Here is a 17,273-nt window from a genome sequence, read left to right as displayed (position 1 = left end):
CAGGCATTCCATCCCTCTCTCTTCTACATCGTGTTTGCATCACACCTATATTTCCAGTCATTTGCTTAGGAGGCAGGCATTCCATCCCTCTCTCTTCTACATCGTGTTTGCATCACACCTGTATTTCCAGTCATTTGCTTAGGAGGCAGGCATTCCATCCCTCTCTCTTCTACATCGTGTTTGCATCACACCTATATTTCCAGTCATTTGCTTAGGAGGCAGGCATTCCATCCCTCTCTCTTTTACATTGTGTTTGCATCACACCTATATTTCCAGTCATTTGCTTTTGCATCGTCTATCAGTAAGCTATTGCTGTGTAACAAACAACCCCCAAACCCAATAGTGTAAAACAATACACATCTATTCTTGTTCACAAGCCTATAGGTCCAGCTAGAAAACTCTCTGGATTCGGCTGGGCTCACTCATACATTTGTGGTCAGTGTGGGTGAGAGGAAGCTCTGCTGATTTTGGCTGGACTCTGGGTGCCTTGGCTGAGACAACTCAGTTCTGGTCCACATGGTACCTCACCCTCCAGCAGGCGAGTTGGTATTATTTAAAAGGTGTGGCAGAGTTCTGAGAGAGAAAGCAGAAGTTCAGAAGTCTTTTGAAGTCTAAGCTGAAATTGGGTACATTATTTCTGACATATTCTATAGGTCAAAGTAAGTCAAAAGACCAGCCCAGATTCAAGAGGTAGGAAAATAAAGTCTACTTGTTCCAGGTGAGGGTCGACAGATAAATCAGCTTCTGTGCCTGCCCATAGGGAGCTCTCAGTGCTGTCTGTAAAAGAGGAAGACAACTATGAAATTGATGATCTGGGGAGGCAGAGGAGGCTGAGAGGGCCTCTAATCCAGCTGGGAGTAGATGTTTAGAGTAAAGAGCAAGGAAGTCTTCCTGGAAGAGGTGCTGTCTTCCTAGCATTGTCCATCCTGGGTGTGGTTGCTCTGAGCAAGCAATGGGGTAATAATGTACTAAATTTTGAGGCTTGAGAGGGTGGCCCTAGTACGTGTGAGAAATGCTAAATGTGCTTTGATGGCTGGACATGAAGTGGGCCATCAGTGGAAGTGGGTGGGAAACCCTGGAGGGGGCAGCAGGGGCCTTGGCAGAGCCATCAACCCCTCCATGATCTAGTCCCTGTGTACCTCTCAATCCTGGGTTTGAGTCCCACCCTGGACACCAGCTTCTGTGTCACTTTGGTTTCCCCTCTCTGGGCCTCTGTTTCCTTTTCTATTAATATAAAACAGGAATAATGATTCCTGTCCCAGGGGATTCATAGACCATGGGCAGATTTTCTCCCCCTGGTAGAAATTCTGTGTAAAGCTGTGAGCCTGTGAAAGTGAATAGCCTTCTCCCCTCTCTGCCTGCCATGGGGGCCTTCCCAACTCAACCCTGCCCCTATTCTGATCCCATTGTTGGGGGTCCCAGATCAGCCTCAGACTTGGTGGAGGAGGTGGGGAGGAGCTCCCAGGAGACAGCCATACCCTGGCTCCCCTGCTCTTCACCTTCACTTGTGACCTGCCAGCCCCCTTCCTGCCACAGCCCTCCAGGAAGACTGGGGCTGGAGAGGGCCAGGCCCTGGGCTGGGCTGAAGCCAGGAAGGGAAGGGTGCATGGGCAGGAAGTTTCAGAGGTGAGAACTAACTCTTTGAGGTGCCAGGTAACCTGCTGATAGCATTACACACAGTATCCAGGCAGCAGTAGTCACCAGTATTTATTGAGTGCTTACTGTATACCGCACACTGGTATGCAGTCTGCTGCTGCTGCTGCTAAGTCACTCAGTTGTGTCCTACTCTTAGCGACCCCATGGACTGCAGCCTACCAGGCTCCTCCGTCATGGGATTTTCCAGGCAAGAGTACTGGAGTGGGTGCCATTGCCTTCTCCAGGTATGCAGTCTAGATGCCTTATATGTATCGTACCATTTGATCATCATAACAACATAACAAGCTGTGAGGTAGGTACTAGCACCCCGTCGGATGAAGAAACAAGGGGTTGAGCAGCTGGTCTCAGCAGGACATGAAGCTGAGACTTGAACTTGGACATTCTGAAAACTAGCTTCCTCAGGGGTCATGGTCCTCCCAGGACCCAGACCTCCTCAGGATAAAGCCACAGGTTCACAGCCGGCCCTCCAGGAGTGGGCTCCACCTCCCTCCCCAGTGACTCTCATTCTGCCTCTGCGCCCTCTGCGTTCCTCACACAGGCTTTGCTCTCTTGCTCCCTCTAGCCACGAGGTCTTCACACATGCTGTTCCCTCCTCCTGGAACCCTGCCTACCCTCCTCTTCTGCTCCCTCCTGGTGTCAGGTTAGCTGCCCTGCCCTCGCACACGTGGTTAGGAGCTCTTGTGTGATGCTCGCATAACAACCCCCGGACGGGTCGGTTCCAACCTAAACCACTCTGTCCCCAGTGCTTGGCAATGTCCAATGTCCAACGTGTGGTGGGTCCTCAGAAAATACGTGTTGACTAAATGAGGAGCTCACTAAGGCCCAGAGAGGGAAACGACTTGCCCGAGATCACACAGCTGATAGGTGACAGAGCCAGGACAGGAGCCTGCCAAGGCCACCACCACTGCCCAGATCTGTTCACTGCCCCACACTGACCAGCGGAGATCTGAGCTGCTGACATTCCTAGCACACAGCTTCCCTCCGGTTTCCCACGTTCCTGCCCCAGCCCACGGCCTGAGGCATTCTCTGTCATGCTGGCTGTGTTCCCCTCTTGCCTCCAGAGCCTAGGAAAAGATTCCTCATCTCCTCGTGCTGGGCCCTGCAGCTCTGATGTGCCCTGAGTCACCCCTGGCCTTGTCTCTTCCTCTCCTGCTAGTCTTTTCTCACACATGTGTCCCTCTCAGCTCTGAATCACGCTTTCTGATCTGCTCTGAACTCTGGCCAGGAGGTCTGCATCTTTCTGGCAGAACGGAATGAAATAAAACAAGGCCTGCACACCCGTCCAGATGTGGGGAAACCGGAGGCCGGGTCCTTCCCAAGTGCAGGCGCCTCTCTCGTCGCTCACTCAGCTGCCTTGGGTTCCCCTCCATTCCAGCAGGATCTGGTTACTGCTCTTTAATCCAGTCTGGGCTGGGAGGCAGCCAGGCGATCATTTCCTGGTTCCCAAGGGGTCTGCGATTCCCTCCCAGCAGATACTGAGAGAGCACTTTCATGGACAGAGCTCCACAGCAGGGCCCTCTGGGCTGCCGGGTAGGGGGTGACGGCTGGGGGTGGGGGTGGGGTTGCATGCGGAGGTATGGAGGAGGAGTGGGGAGGAAAGGGCTTTTACTCCAGTTCTCAACCCAGAGGGTGAGCTTGGCCCCACCCACATGGCTGAGCCACTCTGAGCACATCACTTCACCTCTCTGAGCCTCAAGCTTCCATTTGTAAAAGAGAGGTGAAAGTGACTCTGGCTTAGGGTGATCCAGCAGATTGAGCAGAATGTGAGAGAAGGTGCTGACGTTCACACCAACACGATGATGAGCACAGCATGTACTGGCATTGAGGCCTCCTCCTGAAAGTACAGAATAGGGGGACGTGGCGCTAGTGGTAAAGAATCTGCCTGCCAAACGCAGGGCATGCAAGACATGTGGGTTCTATCCCTGGATTGGGAAGATCTTGTGGAGGAGGGCATGGCAACCCATGCCCTCAGTATTCTTGCCTGGAAAATCCCATGGGCAGAGGAGATTGGTGGACTGTAATCCATGGAGTCACAAACAGTCAGACATGACTGAGCAACTGAACTCACGCAGATGCACCAGTTAAGCATCAACAGAGGACTGACCTGGCCTAGGGATTGTCACAGGATATCTCATTTAATCCTCGCAGTGCCCCTCAGAGGGATGGATTATTATTCTGACTGTACAGATAAGGATACAGGCTCAGAGAGGTAGATGACTCACCCAAGGTCACACAGCAATTCATGTCTGTGTCTGTTAGTATGGAAGCCTCTCCTCTGGCTGTGTTCTCTCCACTGCTAAAGGACTACACCTGTGTACAAGGAGCTGCAGCTCTCAGTTGCAGCTGAGTGCCCCCTGCGACAGAAATCTCTGGTGATCATCTTTGGGAGTCTGAGCTCCTAGAGAGCAGAGCCTGTGCCTGGTCACCTTTCTGCTGCTAGGGTTGTAGGATGGTTATTAATTACATCAAACTCTCCCTTCTCGCTCAGGTGGCAGGCAGATGGAGGGCTAGAATTTAGCTTAGCGGCTTGGAGAATGTAGTCTGGATGTGCGGCCACCTTGGGGCTTTCTCCTGTTCCTCCGCGCCAGTTTGGACCTTGGGTCACCCATCTGAGGCAGCGCTGGGTGCCTAGAGCGAGTGTACTGTTCCTGCACTGCCCCTGCACACCTGGTGAGCTGGGAGTGGGGCTAGCGAGCAGTAGGACTCTTGGGCTGCCTCTGGAGGCAGGACTTGGCCCAGACACATGTGCTAACCATGTGCAGGGCAGGAAAGAGGGAACCCCACATAGCAGGCAGATTCTCCCCACAAGAGAGAGAGAAAGGGCCCAAGCTGCATGCATCAAGAGGCAGCATAGAACATGGGCTCTGGATTTGTTCTGAACAAGCTCACATCTGTGCTGTGTGATGGTGGCGAGTGACTTAACCTCTTTGGCCCAGTTTTCTGTTTGCAAAATGGCAATAGCTGCCTCACAGAATTTTTGTGAAGATCAAAAGCATTAATATTTGTGAAAGGTTTGGAATTGTGTCTGGCATGTAATGACTGCTGTATAAGTATTTAAAGGAGCACTTACTTAGTGCTTCTTCCCATCTTGCCAGTCAGATAATGCGCTCATCCTCCTGTGAGGAAGAAGTGTGTGGGCAGAGGGAAAGCCAGGGCTTGCTCGTATTCTTCCCTCTGGGCTGTGAGGTGGGAGGGCTCTCCTCTGTGGAAATGTACACAGTAGGGGGGCAGCTGTGTACTGTCCCTGGCGCATTCATGCCAGCCCACAAGTAAGTGCTGGGTGGGCGACAGTGAATGATGGAAGGGAGATGGAGGGCACAGCCCCGAAGAAGGAAACGTGTTTCCCAGCTGATGATGAGGGAGACTTTATGGTCTCAATACAACGTGAACTGGGCTGATGGAGGGCCCAGATCTCAACAGATAGAGAACATTTCAGGGGCGATCAGGGCCTGGAGGTGAGCAAGCGCTGAGTGTCTCTGTGGAGAGCAAAAAGGTTCCCATTTGGCTGAAGCATGGAAAACCAGTAGCAATTGTTAGGAGTAAGTCAGGGAATTCTAGAAATCATGGGAATCCCTGATCGCTAGCTCCATGGGGAGTGAATTTTAAGCCATTGGCTGTAGGGAGCAAATTTAAGTATCTGAGCTCAGTAAGGCGTGATTAGGGCAGATCACTTCTGGGTACTGGGGCAGAGATATCCCAAGTGAGGGAGAGGGAAAGTTGGGGGACAGAGCTAGGAGGGCACAGTCCACAGCTAATGATGGGGAAGGAGATGCACTGAGTTACAGCACCCCCTGTGGACATGAGAAGCATCATCATTATTATCACTGTCTCAGTTCAGTTAAGTTCAGTCGCTCAGTCGTGTCCGACACTTTGTGACCCCATGGACTGCAGCACACCAGGCCTCCCTGTCCATCACCAACTCCCGGAGTCTACCCAAACCCATGTCAATCAAGTTGGTGATGCCATCCAACCATCTCATCCTCTGTCGTCCCTATCTTCTCCCGCCCTCAATCTTTCCCAGCATCGGGGTCTTTCCCAATGAGTCAACTCTTCACATGAGGTGGCCAAAGTATTGGAGTTTCAGCCTCAGCATCAGTCCTTCCAATGAACACCCAGGACTGATCTCCTTTAGGATGAACTGGTTGGATGTCCTTGCAGTCCAAGGGATCCTCAAAAGTCTTCTCCAACATCACAGTTCAAAAGCATCAATTCTTTGGTGCTCAGCTTTCTTCATAGTCCAAATCTCACATCCATACATGACTATTGGAAAAACCATGGCTTTGATTAGATGGGCCTTTGTTGGCAAAGTAATGTCTCTGCTTTTTAATATGCTGTCTAGGTTGGTCATAACTTTCCTTCCAAGGAGTAAGCGTCTTTTAGTTTCACAGCTGCAGCCGCCATCTGCAGTGATTTTGGAGCCCCCAAAAGTAAAGCCTCTTACTGTTTCCACTGTTTCCCCATCTATTTGCCATGAAGTGATGGGACTGGATGCCATGATCTTTGTTTTCTGAATGTTGAGTTTAAGCCAACTTTTTCACCCTCCTCTTTCACTTTTATCAAGTGGCTCCTTAGTTCCTCTTCACTTTCTGCCATAAGGGTGGTGTCATCTGCATATCTGAGGTTATTGATATTTTTCCCGGCAATCTTGATTCCAGCTTGTGCTTCATCCAGCCTAGCGTTTCTCATGATGTACTCTGCATATAAATTAAATAAGCCTGGTGACAATATACAGCCTTGATGTACTCCTTTCCCGATTTGGAACCAGTCTGTTATTCTATGTTCCAGGTTCTAAGGGAGAGTGCACACACTTGGCCTAAGAGAAGGTTCTGCTCTTCAGGTCCAGTGATGCTGAGGAGGGGCAGTGCAGGAGCCGGGCTCTTTAACCTGCAAATGGGAAGACTCGAGAAGTAGAGTTGCTACCTTCAAGCTTGGCTGGCCTGGCCTGTGACGGGGGAGAAGGCCATGGCACACATCTGTGTCCCCAGGAACTGAAAAGATGTCTTCAGAATAGAGAATGAGCTTGAGAATAGGAAATGTTTGCGGCTTGAGTTCAGAAGGTAGAGCTGGAGCCAGCAGGTGAAAGGCAGTTGCCATTCAACTCAACTTTTATAAATTAGAGTTGCCTAGAGGGAGAAGCAGCCACCTCAAGAAGGAGATGTGAACAGGCCCAGACAGCCACTGGAAAGGCAGATGGGTGGCCTTTTAAAGTCCCTCCTGGTTCTAAGACTCTGGGATTCTGTTGTCTCCAAAACTGTTAGTGCAGGAAATGATGATGGTGGTGATGATGATGATGGTAAAGACTGAAGTCTCTGCTTATTGAACATCTATGATGAAACTGGCTCTTTATTACTGTATCTTTAATATGCATTTCATGTAAGAGGAACAGAGGCTCACACAAGTGAAGCGGCCAGACTAGGGTAAATGGCAGACCCAGGGTTTATATCCATCTATCAGATTTCAAACTCTGCATTCTTGGAGTACACCTTGGAAGATCAAGGGTTGGGGAAGTAGGCTATGTATCCAATATACATGCGCTTCTCTCCAGATGAAGCCCTGATCTGCCTGCAGCGTTGTGCAGTTGGGACACCCAGCTCTGCTGCCAAGATGCTCATGGCCTGGGCTCAAAGGAGATGAGACAGGCACGGTTACCTTCAATTCAGACAAAGGTGATCTTAAACATGCAGATTTAATCATTGTTAGAGAGGCTAGGAAAGATGCCACTGTGGGCCAGAGATTTGAGGGGTGGGCCAGGGGTTCTTGAGAGGCGGCCTTGTGTGGCACGTGGATCAGTCCAGGGAGGGGAGTGCTTGTACTGGAGCATGAAGGCTGTGACTTCTAGGTGGAGACCATCGGGGATGCTTACATGGTGGCCTCGGGAGTGCCCAGGCTCAACGGGAGCCGGCACGCTGCTGAGATCGCCAACATGGCCCTGGACATCCTCAGCTCTGTGGGTGACTTCCGGATGAGGCATGTGCCCACTGTGCCCATTCACATCAGGGCTGGCCTGCACTCAGGTAAGGACTTGGGGCTGTGGGAGCCTCCCAGCCCTGCCTAAGGTGCTGGCTGGGGCAACCCAATGGATTCTGAAATTCTGAGATTCTAAAACTCCATAATATAATTTTTAAACAATTTTCTTCTATTATTTTAAGCTTCTAAGATATTATAAATCAAACAATCTGTTTTGCTTAGATTCACATTTTTTTTTTTTTTTTTTTTTTTTTGCGGTCTCAGCATCTGTCAAGGGCATCTAAGTCCCTGGTGAGAAGCTGACAGAAGAGGCAAGACAGAGACCTTCTGTGGTCAGGCAGACAACTAAGTTTCTGTGGGTTGGGGACTAGGAGATGCCTCTGGGTCTCTACTATAGTATATCCTTCTCATGCTCCTACCCCATAAAGTCCAAACTCCTCAGCCCCACATAGCCTCCAAGACCCTTGCTAATCTCTGTAGCCTCATCTCCCACTTGGTATTCCATCCATACTCAGCCACTTGCAGTTTCCCACAGGCATGTGGGCTCTCTGCTTCTGTGGCTTTGCACCTGCTGTTCCCTGCCCACTCATTTTCTTATCCTTCAAGACACAGTTTATATACCGCTTCCTCCAGGAAGTCTTCAGGGTTGGGTCAGAGTCCCCTTTCTGGACTGGCACAGCTCTGGTGCTTCCCTCTTCATGACACTGGTTATAGTTTACACATCTCCCCCTGCCAGGCTGAGAGCTCCCTAAGAGCAGAGCCTAGATTTTTCTGTGTCCTCCTACCCCCAGCCCAGAGCCAGGCACAGATGTCACCTCTTCTCTGGGTGTTGTTGGAGATGCCATACAGCTTCATCTTCACCCTGTAGCTGGAGCCCAAAATGTAGGGTGGGGACAGCAGTTTAGGCGGAAGGGTGAGAAGGACGAGACTGTTGCAGGGACTTCTCTTGGGTCTAGGAGCTCACTGGGCACATTTGAGTTTCAGGACCCTGCGTGGCAGGGGTCGTGGGTCTCACCATGCCTCGGTATTGCCTCTTTGGGGACACCGTTAACACCGCATCCTGGATGGAGTCTACAGGGCTGCGTGAGTGTCTCATACTTCTATCCTGTCCAGGGAGGGACTCTCTCAATAACCGCTACAGCCTGGCTGTTTGAACCAGTGCTTAGTAACCAAGCCACCACCTGATGGCAGCGTGCCCTAGTCACCAGTAAAGCCACTGCGGTATAAGGAGATGATGGATGTCGCTTATTTAAAAAAAAAAAAAAAAACAACTTAGCACAGGGCTTTTGTCATGATCTCATGAGAGAATTAGCAGGGAAAACAATGGCTTGAGGGGCAGGAAACCTGGGTCCCCAGCTGGACCCAGCATCCTCAGTGTCCTTGAGCCAAAATGCTCCTCTAGGCCTTGGTTTCCCCATCTTTAAAATGAATGGGCTTCCCAGGTGGCTCAGTGGTAAAGAATCTGCCTGCACTGTAGGAGACGTGGGTTCGATCCCGGGGTCAAGAAGATCCCCTGCAGAAGGAAATGGTAACCCACTCCAGTATTCTTACCTGGGAAATCCTGTGGACAGAGGAGCCAGGAGGGCTACAGCCCATAGGGTCGCACAGAGTCAGAAACGACTGAGTGCGCGCGTGCGCACGTGCGCGCGCGCACACACACACACACACATACACACACAGTGAGTGGACCCCTTTCAATTTTTAAAATGCCATGTTAGCCACTTGCTGGCAGCAGGAGCCACTCTGATGGCTTGATTATAGCAGTGAAAAAGCTCAGCCTCTGCTCTGGCTGCACAGATTGTGTGCTCTCTGATGTCGCTCCATACATATCGTGCTTAACCAGATGTGGTGGCCTTAGTGGGGAGTCCTGCCCTTAAAGGTAAAATAACTGCTTATCTGCATTGATCAGCCTTCAAAGACTTCCCTACAAGTAGAGATTACATTCAGACTTCAGCTTGTGTTTTGACTTCAGCTTCTGTTCTTCTTAACCTCAATCCACGTAATTTGCTTTGCCTTGAAACTGTTGCTTTAGTGCCCAACAATCTACTGGGGGACAAGAAGGCCAGGCAAAGGGCATTGCATGAATCAGAATTGTGTGCCTTGCTGGCTGGAACTGGGGGCTGTTACAGGCGCTCAGTGATTTTACCAAACACTAGGTATGCTCTCTCCAGGTAATAACTTGACTATTACCTTCCTTTCTCCTCAGCGTACAGAATTCATGTCAGCAGGAGCACCATCCAGACACTGCTCAGCCTGGATGAAGGCTACAAAATTGACATCAGAGGGCAGACTGAGATAAAGATGAGAGACTTGCTTTCCTGGGATTGACTGGAAACGTCTTCAGAGGTCCAGCTTCTGTGGGCAGTGGGAGAGATTCTCACCTGACTGATGTCGCTGAAGCAAGGCCAGCCTGGGAGCTGATCCCCTCCGTGTCCTCCTTATTCCCCTAGTTCTGCGGAAACGTTTCTTCCTGGGAGCCACACCCTCATCTGGCTCCTCATGAGGATAAGTGCCAGGGCAGAGAAGTTACTTCTACTGATGGCCTACCCGGGCAGCATACTGATGCCCAACAGATATTAACATATTTATTACCACAGGAATGATGAAAGGAGGCTCCATATCCCTACTGTATAGTTGAGGAAATTAAATTAGAGATGCAAAGAGATTTGTCCAAAGTCACAGAGTTGGTCTTAGATCTGGTGGCTCCAAAGCCTGTGCCTTCTCCATAGCACTGTTGGGCTCCTACTCATCCTTCAGAACCTTAGCGCAGACCTCAGCTCTCACTGAAGCCTGCCCTGACCCAGGAATACTCTTCTTCTTCCTTTCCCCCAACAATAACTATCCTGTCTTCTCTGTGCATCCACCAGTCCCATGGCTGACCCTCTGCTGTTGTAGAGTGGTGCTGGGTGTCCCTGCCCCTCTGTGCACCCACCAGTCCCATGGCTGACCCTCTGCTGTTGTAGAGTGATGCTGGGTGTCCCTGCCCCTCTGTGCACCCACCAGTCCCATGGCTGACCCTCTGCTGTTGTAGAGTGATGCTGGGTGTCCCTGCCCCTCTGTGCACCCACCAGTCCCATGGCTGACCCTCTGCTGTTGTAGAGTGATGCTGGGTGTCCCTGCCCTTCAGCCTTGAAAAGGCAGGGATTGTTCTGTCACCTCTGTATTCCTTTTTTTTTTAATATCACATTTAATAATGGTACCATCCTATGAATGACTTTTCTTCCTACCCTACCCTCTTTCGTTTCCCCAATTCCTCAGGTACGGCCGGGCCTACTGAGTGACTGAAGCAGCCAAGGCATTTAAAGGCTGAGGGCTGTGACTGGGCCCCATCAACTGGGTGCCCCACGGGACTGACTTCATCACACAGTGAGATGTCAGAGAAGGAAAGTGCAGCTCAGAGACGAGCAGTAACTTGCCCAGGGTCACATAGCCTGAGAGGGCCAGTGTAAGTGGAACACTTTGCTCTGGAGGCTGAGGTTATGAGAGAGTGAGCTGGAGTAAGGCAGGCATGTCTTGTTCAGGGGAGTGGGTGCTAGAAGTCCTGAGGAGCGGAGGATTCTGATGACGGGAGGGGACGCAGAGTGGGAGTGGGGAGGGCAGCATGCCAACCTCAGGTTCTTTGGCCTGACTTGAGGATCCCAGGGTCTATACCCATCCCTGGGCCAGGTGGGACACGAAACTTCTAGGACAGCCAGCCCTGATCCCTGTACCCCTCGTGGCCCCTCCACTCCTAACCTCCAGGCAGCCGCACCCCCACCCCAGGGAAGACCACCGGAACCTTTGGCTATTTGGGAGACTCACAGATCACAGAATCCTGGGATCTTAGTGTTCCATGTCTGCTGGTTATAGAATTCAAGATTCATGATTTATTTACTTCTCTAATGGACAAACATAAATTCATTGAATCCTCACAACAACTCTGTAAAGTATTTAGGAAATGGAGGCACAGAGAGGTGATGTAAGTTGGTCAAAGTCACACAGCTACCAAGTGACAGAGCTAGGATTTGGACCCAGACAGTCTGCCTCCAGGCTCTAGGCTGCTCTCCTCCCAGTGCTGGGAATCATGCCGCTGCCCTTGGTCTCTGCTTGAGGAGGTTTGCTAAGCTCCTTTCCTCTCTCTTCCAGGGGAAGGGCTGGTGGGGAAGGTGGGCTTCCCCAGACCCCTCCCCACACCTCTGGACATCAAACCAGGGTGAGTAAGAGGAATTTCCCCCCAAAGCTTGGCCTCTTTTGTTTGAAATTTGACACTTGTTATTTTTCTAATTATAAAGGTATTACCTGCCTAGTGTGGAAAACTTGGAAATACAGGATTGTTTCATGACTAAATAATCTCCATCTTTCCTCTCCTGAGAGACAACTGCTGTTAGTACTTCAGAGTGGTTCCTGCCAGCCTGTTTCTGGGAGGTTTTTCATGAATGAGATCATTTTGTCTCCATAACTTCTCATTCTGGTCTGTGTTCTCTGCTCAGCGTCCTGAGCACCCTTCTGTATTATTCAGAGCACTTTACACACACTCATAGCATCGGGATTGCAGCATGTGGGCACCATGATTGGCTCAACCTCCCTCTTGTCACCGAGCATGGAGACTCTTCCCATTCTGAGCCGGTTAGAGGTGAAGTGAAAGTGTTAGTCGCTCAGTGTCCCACTCTGTGCGACCCCATGGACTGTAGCCGGCCAGGCTCCTCTGCCACGGAATTCTCCAGGCAAGAATACTGCAGTGGGTTGCCATGCCCTCTGTTGCCATTTCCTTCTCCGGGGGATCTTCCCCACCCAGGGGTCAAACCTGGATCTCCTGCGTTGCAGGCAGACTCTTTACCATCTGAGCTGCCAAGGAAGCCCGAGGTGATACGTTGATAAATATCACTGGGCATTTGTCACCATTCAAACTATTTCTGCAGATGAGGAATTTACAGATCAAAGGTCCTCGTATTTTAGGAGGTCAAAAGAAGCAAATTCTTGGAGAGCTGGTGCCTGCCTTGCAGTTGGGCTCTTCCCTTTGTCCTCTGTCCTCTGCGATCCCGCATCCTTCTCTGAGGGCAACGAGGGTGAGGTAGGAGGGTGCTGTGCTGTGCTGTGCTCAGTCGCTTCAGTCATGTCCGACTCTTTGCAACCGTGTGGACTGCACCAGGCTCTTCTGTGCATGGGATTCTCCAGGCAAGAATACTGGAGTGGGTTGCCATGCCCTCCTCCAGGGGATCTTTCCCACCTAAGGATTGAACCTGGGTTTCCTGCATTATAGACAGATTCTTTACCATCTGAGCCACCGGGGATGCTGGTAGAGGGTAGCCAGTATGTTTTACAGCAACACGTTGTTCCTCACTCCCTTCCACTGGAGCCACAGGAAGTCTGCAGAGGCCAGAGGGCACAGGTGCTGCCTCTTGTTGAGAATTAGTTTCCTAGAAATGAGGAGGACCTAGGGACCACAGGGGCCCGTGGGCTCATTCTACCAGTGGGCAGCTAGCCTGGGGATGGACAGAGCCCCATCAGGGGTCCACAGCACAACCACATCAGAGCTTCCTGAGTGGGGCCTTTCCTTCATTAAAACTTCCAACTGGCTCCTCTCAGCATTTCCAAGACAGGCCCCATCCCAGGCTGCCCTCCTGCTATCTCTCAAAGATGAGAAACCCCATGTAGGGCAGACATGGGCTTCCTGGGAAAAGACCAGTGCTCAAGCAGCCTCAGCAGCACATCCCCCATGTGGAAGGACTGGTGTGGACAGGGGCTGAGGGCAGTCAGAGTGGCCATTTCCTACCCCCGCTGCTGGGGTGTCCCAGGCCTTGGGACCCCAGGGAGCCCAGGCAGGGCCGTGCCCGGGGGCAAGCAGTGCCCCATTCATCTCCATCCCTGGGGTCCAGTGAGGAAGGAAGAGGGGGACACACACAGTGGCATCTGGAGAAGCCCTCAATGTGCAGAACACACACAGGTGTACCCTTTAAAAAAAAAAAAAATAAGGACACTCCAGACTGCTGGGTGCAAAACCAGCTTGTGTTCACAGAAGCCTCCACAGAGCCCTGGGTCCTTCAACTTGGCAGAAGGCTTGCTGGGTGAGGACCAGGCTCCGGCCAGGCTCTGTGACCTGGAGTAGGCTCTTGACCTCCCAGGGCCTTCCCCTAGGCAAGTGGCTGCAGCCCCCTGGCCCTGCTCAGTCCCTCCAGGTCCTCTACTCCAGCCGCCTCTCCAGCCCCCAAGAGCCACTGTCCTCTGAGCTTACTATCCTCAGCAGCGGCCCGTTTCTGCTTCCACGCGCAGACACTTCTCTCAGAAGGCCCGTCTGCTGACGCTGACCTCACTTCCTCATCGCCCACTCCCGCCGGCCCCCGCAGCCTGACTTCTGCCCCAGTCCGCCCAGAAGGCTCCGTGAGGTCACTGGTGACCTGCACCCATGTCACCAGCATCGTGGGCAGTTTTAGTTCCCAACCTGACTGCGCAGTAGCGTTTCCCCCGCCTCCCTCTTCCTAGAAAGGCTCTCCAAAGGCGGCCTCAGCACCCTGCCTGTGCACCCCGATCTCCATCTCCTCCTCCCCCGGCTCCCCGCCGCTCCTCTCCTCTCCCCAGTCCTTCCACGCTGGGGCTGGACAGAGCTCCTCCCTGAGGCGGCCCTTCCTCTCCTGAGACTGATGACACCCCCTCCCCTCTGGGCCTCGGCCCCCAACCCGCTCTGAGCTCCAGGCCCGTGGAGCTCTCGCTGCCCCCTCAACAGTTTCTTCTGGAGCTATCAGAGGACCTCAGACTCGCCAGGTCCACCGGAGGCCTGGCCTCCCCCAGAGTTCTCTTCTGGTGGGTGGCCTCACCATCCACAGTCAGAAAGCCAGTCCCTGTCCCGGAGACTTCAGCCAGATGGCTTCTCCATCACCTCCTCTCTCCTGGCCGCTGCAGGAGCTTCTCAGCTTTCACCCTTATCCATCTTTGCCCAGTAGCCAGCGTGATCGTTAAATAACAGCACACACGTGATTCACATGGCGGTTCCCTGTTTAACACCCTCTGGGTCTTCCTACCTGAACTCTTTCATGCTCCCTCTGAGGCCCTGCTCTGTCGGGCCTGGGCCTGCCCCGTGGGCTCAGTTTTCTAGCACCTTGTACTGTGAGTTACCACCTCGGGGCCTCCCTCCTGCCCCTTAAGACTCACTGACTGAGCTTCCCGCCTCAGGGCCTTCACTCTCGCTGTGCCCTGTGCCTGGTCCCTTCCTGTACTGCAGGTCTCAGCTTTGTTGCTGCCTCCTTCGAGAAGAGGCTCTCACCACACACTCTAATCAGAGTCCTGTCGCCGTCCCACCCCATCTCCCAGCCTTGTGTCCCTGAAGCACTTGTTACTCCTTGATTTTCCTTGCTGGTGCATTTATGGAACCTCCCCCAGGAGGGTCTGGCTGGCTGGCTGATCCGCCTGCAGGTCTGCAGGTGACAGACTCCCAGGGAGGTGAGCTCTCATCTTCTCTCTCTCCCGACCCCTCTGCCCCATCCTGGGAGTGGGAGCCAGCAGGTCTGGCAGCTATGTGTCACCCCGAGCTCTCTCAGCTGATGACTTTTCCATTCCAGGCCAGAAACTTTAGAAACTGCCAGCAACGTTTTCATCTTCTTGGCTCAGGGAGGAAAGAGAGCGGAGATTAGGCCCAGCAAGCTTGACCTGACCTGGGAGCCTCCCAGGACTCTCGGAAGCACAGAAGAATCTCACATCCACTTAGGCCCACGGACTTAGATACAGTAGGTGGGGGAACAGGAGTCCAAGCACACAAGTGCACCCGCCTGTGTACACACACCCTCCACCCTGCATGAGCATCAGATACGTATGCACGCGGAAACACCACCACGTGCCCCTCTGTTTACTGGGGCGTGAGATCACAGACAGACAGACCCATAGACCCACGGAGAGATGCTTAGACAGACACACAGAATCTCTGCAGGAAGGACCAGCTGGGTGGGAACTTGCCTTGGACTTGTGTTTATGAGGCAGTTACCAAATCTTTGCTTGAACTGTATGCTGTAACTTGATTTCTTTTTTTAATAGTTTGATTTTTAAGTCAAGTTTTCTAACAATGCTTTTATCCTTACTTTCTGTATTTGCCATATCTGCTGAAGTTACTTATCTTTATTTTGAGGGCTGTTTGGGGAAGCTGGTCGAGATCAGGGGATGGGGAATCCCCTACCTCGTGATTTGGTATAACCATGACCTAGGCAGCAGAACCCAAAGAAGGGCCTCCCGGCACCTGTCACAGAGACACTCCACACCGGGACCCGTTTTCCACTCTGCCCCTGACAACTGTGCTCAGAAGTAGCTCTGCCAAGCTGCTGTAAGGCCCTGGCTGCCACTCACCACGTTGCTCCCTTCTCTGTGCACAGGCAATAACACCATTCCACACTCCTCTGGGCATATGTGGGAAGCAGGTGAGAAAATGAAAGTGTGTGCAGGCTAGGGAGCCAGTGTCCCTGCTCTGACTTGTGTTAAAACCCCAGAGCCACAGAGCTCCTCACCCCAGAACGTTAGGCACAGAGCTGGGACTAGCTACCCAACTCCTGGGAGGCCTCTGGACCCACATGTAAAGGAGTGAGCGGCTCTTCACCTCTCTGGGCCCCGTCCCCTACAGATATAAGTGTGGACAGCAGTGGTGTGCCTGTGGCTGGGCTGCTGCGGGAATCAGGAGACTCCAAGGACAGTGAGGGGCTCCTTGTAATCAGCTGTGGGCTCTGAATGCCCACCACTGTTGTTCTGGGTGGTGCATTTATTATTCTTGTCTATCCTTTTCCTCTAGGGATGCCTGGCAGGAGCTCATAAACCAAGAGATCAAGGTGGCCTTTGCCAAAGCCCTCCAGAGCCCAGCGGGGCCCTGGGGTGCGGGGAGGGCCTTGGCCAGGCCCTGAGGAGCAGGATGGAGTGGGGCAGGGGCCAGCACCAGCCCAGAGACTCCTGTGCTTGGACACTCCCAGGCCCTCTCCCTCCTCCACTCCCTGCAACAAGCTCCCTTGCTGAGTTCTCTGGCAGCCAACTGGCTCTCATTAGTATGTGCCCTAGGGCAATAGTCACTGATGCTTTCCTCTGTGAATCCTACGGGTAAACTTGCCTCTTGACACAGAAACAATAAAAAACATAGAAATAGTCCCTTCCTTTCATGTTGTGCTTTGTTCTTGACAAACGGTTCTGACTCTCAGAGCTCATTATAGAGCTCACTATTCCTTCCATCGAGAACGCTGTCCCCGTTGTACAGTCGCGGTGCCCGGGCCCAGAGAGGAGGTCATCCTCTCCTGTTATCACTTCTCGAGCCTCTGTTTTGTCATCTCTAAAATGGGTTTGGAGAGGGCCCACCCGAGGCTTGATCCTAACACAGGGCTCCGTCCACAGCAAATGTTCAGAGCGAGCTTCCTCCTTCCCCGCCTCTCCTCCCTAGCTGGCCTAACCTCTGTGAGCACTGTGTTGAGAGACCAGGTCTTGGGCTCCCAAGATCTCAGGGAAGGGTAAGGAGGGGAGTGATAATTCCTGGGGTGTTAGGAAAATGAGACTTCTGTCTTACAGAAAAAAAAAAAAAAAACACCACAACTAGCTCATTAAACTGGCTTCCAACATCAAAGGGTTACTTTCCAAATCCCCGAGGCTGATTTCAGAGCAGCCGGACCAGACACACATGGAATTCATTTCCTTGACTGAGGGGAGAGGGTGGGGGC

At 52.3% G+C, this 17,273-nt stretch overlaps 1 long non-coding RNA gene across 1 annotated transcript; it reads left to right on the top strand.

Annotated features, from left to right (window-relative positions):
• Nucleotides 1–7,887: 7,887 nt before the first annotated feature.
• Nucleotides 7,888–10,302, top strand: LOC147358317 (uncharacterized). Its single transcript, XR_015141582.1, has 2 exons — nucleotides 7,888–8,706; nucleotides 9,830–10,302. It is a non-coding gene; the product is annotated as an uncharacterized LOC147358317 (long non-coding RNA).
• The last annotated feature ends 6,971 nt before the right edge of the window (nucleotides 10,303–17,273 follow it).

Source organism: Bos grunniens, chromosome 15 (assembly GCF_055505025.1).
Source record: "Bos grunniens cultivar Pamir isolate PY7600 chromosome 15, Bosgru_T2T1.0, whole genome shotgun sequence".
NCBI classification, from domain to species: domain Eukaryota; kingdom Metazoa; phylum Chordata; class Mammalia; order Artiodactyla; family Bovidae; genus Bos; species Bos grunniens.
This window is presented reverse-complemented; position numbering and strand designations above follow the sequence as displayed.